The 5,201-nt window shown below is 34.5% G+C and overlaps 1 long non-coding RNA gene across 1 annotated transcript; it reads right to left on the bottom strand.

Annotated features, from left to right (window-relative positions):
* Nucleotides 1-2,300: 2,300 nt before the first annotated feature.
* Nucleotides 2,301-5,195, bottom strand: LOC111992635 (uncharacterized). Its single transcript, XR_010627124.1, has 3 exons — nt 4,714-5,195; nt 3,252-4,054; nt 2,301-2,688 (listed from the first exon to the last, which is right to left on the bottom strand). It is a non-coding gene; the product is annotated as an uncharacterized LOC111992635 (long non-coding RNA).
* Nucleotides 5,196-5,201: the final 6 nt, after the last annotated feature.

Here is a 5,201-nt window from a genome sequence, read left to right as displayed (position 1 = left end):
CAATGTCATCCTCTTCCTGATATTCAGGCCTCACACATCGAACAGGCACTGTGACAGAGTACACAGTACCCAGGTCTGCATCCGTGGAGACACTGAAGTGGACATTATTATGTGAGTCTATCTCCACAAAATCAGATAGGGCTCCCACAATATTGCTGGCAGTCTTCCTTTTTGCCTTATCGCTAACAGCGCATCGACCTGAGAAGAGGATCATCTTCAAGCGTTGCTTGGCTATTCTTGCATTAGAGTTCCTTCTTGTTGTTGCTGAAGGGAAAAGTATCTTCCATGCTAGGTTTAAAAGTTCAATAAAACTCATAAGGATCAATGGCACTCATTTTTAGACTTCTAGAACCAATGACCCTCACTTGAAACCTGAGGGACTAAAAGCGCTCACTTACTAAACTTCAAGAATCAACCTTATATTTTGATCAAATGGCATTGCTTGCAATAGCAAGTAGTATTAGTGACAGCATCTCAATGTTGCTTGTGTTGGCGGTGGTGATGAATCAACCACCTTAATGTGTTAACAGTAAACTATCATGAAAACATTGATAAGGACATCAACGACCTTAAGTAAAGATGGGAAGGGTATAAGATGCGAGAACAGATCATAAAAAAAGTTCAATATCCAAACCCTCCTTTCTATGAGTCTTGACTCACATTCTTCCCATGAACCAATTTTCAGGATAAACAATCTGATTTCATAAATTGGCATTAACCAAACATTCAGTGAACTAATATGTAATCAGAAGACCCATATGTGAGTATCAAGGGAATAAAATTTAAGTAATCTCAAAGAAGCTAGCCATGTTGGTTTCTAACAAGAAGTTTTTGAAAACTAAATATAATTTTAAAAGAAAATAATAAAATAAAATCTGCCTACTCTATTTCAACCCGAAATTATATAAATACTTACTTATAGCCCCAATGACATCAACCAAACATTAAAAAACAAACAAAACACTTTTTGCGAACCCGGTATATTTCACTGACTTGTTCCTTTTATACTTAGATTTTTCACACGCAAGAAGCAAACTCTGAGGTAAAACAAGAAGTAAAGATTTTACAGCTGAATGAACACATCACATGTGGAGGAAATGAATAAAACCTTGGATGGTGGAAGGGAGGCTTGATAGGAGACGAGCCCAATATTGCAAAGACCCTCAGCGCCCCAGCAACTGCCATTTCGGTTTTATTCCTTTGATTTTGAGTTTTCTCAAATGCTAGAGCTGAGCCTGAAATTATGCTACCATAATGTTGATGAAGAGGGAATAGAAAGAAGGTCAAGGGTATCTGTATCATGGTGAATTTGAAATTGGACTGAGGGTACTCTGGACTTAAGGAAATTTGTGGCAACAACTAGACCTGATCCATGGTTTTACTCTTATAGATTGTAAAATAAAATTCAGCAGCATAGTTCGTTATTGAGGCGACAACTCCGACTTTACAACTTTCGTACTCAGCGCAACATAAAACTATGTAGAGCAATTTGCTCCGGAATTCATATACAGGAAGTGTCATTAGGTGAAGGTGTCAACAATTACATTATGAAGAATCTCCTATAAACAATTTGGAGTGCATGCAATTAATACTATATGATATGGAGCATAAAACAATTGAAGAGCAAAAACCAAGTTTTAGTTCCAAACTTTTTGGGTCAATATGAATTTTCAACAAGCTAATAAGGATGAGTCACATATACTCAGGAGGGACATCCTCAAGAAAGTCCCTTAATAAGGATCAGTCAAGTACGCCTTTAATTCTCATTAGTTGTGCACAAGCCAAAATGGTAATTAAATAAGATAATTTATTCTCATATTCCATCATATGCTGAATATCAATTCAGAGAAAATGTAACACTTCACAGCTCATGTATTCATTTTCCAAGCGAAACCTTGCAATTGTTTTGAGCATGATGGCCAAATACAAAAGCTATGTAAAATGGAATGGACAGAAGAATCGAATGGGGTAGGTGTATTTGAAGGAGAACCATTTGTGGCTGGAGTGGGCGAGGTTTCAACATACACAGCAGCTCTTATTCCATGATAGGCATAGCAGTAGCCTCCACTGGATAGGAAGTAATATGGCCTTGCCTCTGTGAGTTGTAACACATCCCGACCAACCCTTGTAATGTTGTTAATGAAGCCTCGCTCATTTGCACTTCTCATAACTTATCTTCTTCACCTCCAGAACACTATATATATAGTAGTACTTGTCAAATACGAAATCTTGTAATGAAACATAGTTCAGAAATAAACCCGAAGTCAGGTTGACAGCTAAATAGAATTTACTCNAATTGACTAGAAGTAAGATGATCCTGCTAATATGGCTTCCTTCCTAAGATCTTCTATGCATTTTTCTTCCTTCCAAGGTCTTTCAAACCAAAATAGAAGTAGAAGGCGTTCAATTAAGCAAATAAAAATCAAGCTACATGTTACTAGAAGCCAAACTCACCCGAAATAGGTTCCTTGACCCAACTAGAGCTCCATTTATGAACTAGGTGTTATCACGTGTAATATTTTCCTGTAAAAAAGCCATTTGGTCAATGCCAGTACCACTGAGGGTTGTGGGAGGCCCATCTGCACTAATTCCTCCACTAGGCAACACTCTTTGGCCATTGGATTCAAGAAGTTGCCAACTAAGATTCCAGTGTTCAAAAGCAATAGTTCCACCAGGCTGCAATGAAGCCTAAACATGCAACATACACAAGAAATAAGAAAATACAATGAGACCTTCAAAACTTTAACCCCAAAAATTTGATTGTTTGTGGGGGGCAGACTGCAGAGAGCAAAGATATATTTGATAGAATTTAATGTATTTTATATTTTTCTACCCTGCTTGATCTTTTGAAAATGTTGCTTTTCTTTATGCTGGAAACAATGACTAATAATATTAAAAAATAAATAAATACAGGGTACATCTGCTTCTTTGTTGTTTGTTACAATTAGGCTTTCAAATATACTATTTCTCATCAAGAATCTGTCTTTTTTAGTGTAATAAAAATAGGATGGTTCATGGTTGATACATAAACAGGCGTGTACGAGATAGAGAACCTAATATAATTTGATGCCCCTCAAATGAATATTATGATTTAGAATCATATGTAAAATACTTAGATAAACAATAAATATCTTCTGGTATGTAATTCAGAATCCGGATACATGTGCTAAATTGAAAAGTTTTAAATTTCTCAAAAATCAAATCAACAAGTAAAATTATAAATATTGAATGGAAAGAAGAAGAAGAATCACCAACTGCAAAAATGTTCTTTCTATTTTCTTTTGTTATCTTCTTTGAATGGATCAAGTCAATTAAATTGTCCAATAGACCTTAAAAAAACTTATACCAAGTCCTCAGCCTGCAAGGACAAATAAAGACTTTTACATTGATGGTAGAAAGTGAAAAGATTATGTAAATGACCATAAAATGAAGAATCTGCACGCTAAAAAAAAATTGTAAGTTCTTAGACTGCAACATTTGAAGGGAAAAAAAAAGGTGTAGCCATGAGTTTTAAGGCAAACAAATTAAGCAGAAATGTATTAAAAACATGTTCAACTGGAAAAATACCGATTCCTGCATAAGGTTTCTCAATAGATAGAAGCATCATTGCACACAAATTTAAATATCTGATTGGAAGCCAACTTCTAGGAATGATGGTTCAACAGGGCTGAATTGCTAATATTTTTACCCTTCAAAGGAATAACTTGTGTGATTATATTTATCTTGTAAATACAAGAAAAAAAAAAAAAAAAAAAAAAAAAGAAAAAAAAAAAGACTTTTATATAAAAAGTCAAGAGCCAGAAGATCATTTAAATGCCTATAATAGAACACATTGGACAGCAGGTGAGCATAACAGAAAAGAATATACACTGAAACGGTGTTGAAGACAAAATTGTATACTGAAAAAAAATCTAGTTCTGGGAAGTCATGAATTGATTGTACCAATCTTTTCTACCTATAGGTAGTATTGAGAGAGAGGGAAAGAGAGAGTCCCAGCTCATAGCCCTTAATGTCCAGTGTTTGGTAATTTTGCCTTTCATCATGGTTGTCATTTCTGTACATAAAAAATAAATCTTTGAAAATTGGGAAAGTTTTATTATCGTATGTTCATTCAAAAGATCTTAATTTGAAATTTTTTTAGAGTTCTTTAAAATTTTGCAACTTCAGAAAAATTCTAAATCAAAGTAAATATAAATCTCTGTCAGTCTGTTATAGAAAAGAAAATCTTATGGACACCATTACATGAAACCAACATCTTGATCAACTTGCTAATACCCGGATTTTAAATAAGCAGCTTTTACAAACACACACATGAAAATTCAATAAGTGAGAGTCCAGGAAATTATTAGAGAATTTAAAAACATTAGGAAAAAAAATGCAGCAATAGTCCAAAGTCCAAACCATAATAAAAAAGAAGTCATAGACTTAAAAAAAGTCTATTCCAACAATACTAAGGAATCATTCCCTACAAAATTGTAAAATCAGATAATAATCTTCTCCTCTATTTGGCAGCCAAGGAAAAGAATAACATCAAGTTGAAAGTTGATTGAGAAAAATACAGAATAGCATATTACCAAATGTATTAAAACAGAACATTTTGTGAGATAATACTGATAATCAAAAAAATGAAAATAAAAACAAATCATAGTTCAGCAATGACAAACCAATAAAAGAAGCAACAGCAAGCCTTACTAAGAGTGATAATAACTTAACCTGGTGTTGCACTCACGAGGCATGACAAGCTGAGTAGGGGCATCATAGTCAGGATTGTTGAGCCACAGCCCACGAGAGATGGCAGTAGACACTCTTTCTCTCAAGCTAAAGGGGTATCCACGAACGAAGTCAGCTCCTTATCTATATGGATCATAGAGGGTATTGAAGAATAATGGTGTTGATGGTGTCAGCAAGTTCTGTATGTATTGTGCTAACGCATTTATCTCTTTCCTGCTCGGATCCTTCGCCACCTTTTTTCACAGTTTATTCCAAGTTTCAATGACACAAACAAGATAAGGAAAAGGAAAATGGTGCCATACATATCAAATTATTGTGTCAAGAATGAATTAGCATTTTATTCAACTAAGCAGGTATAAAATGTTATGTTCAATCAAATTAATGCTCTATTCCACTATCCTTTATAAGATCCCTCATGGACCTTACGGATTGGAATCATATAGCATTAGCATTTTATTGTGACTAGTTCT

This window comes from Quercus suber, unplaced genomic scaffold (assembly GCF_002906115.3).
Source record: "Quercus suber isolate HL8 unplaced genomic scaffold, Cork oak 2.0 scaffold_988, whole genome shotgun sequence".
Lineage (NCBI taxonomy): Eukaryota > Viridiplantae > Streptophyta > Magnoliopsida > Fagales > Fagaceae > Quercus > Quercus suber.
This window is presented reverse-complemented; position numbering and strand designations above follow the sequence as displayed.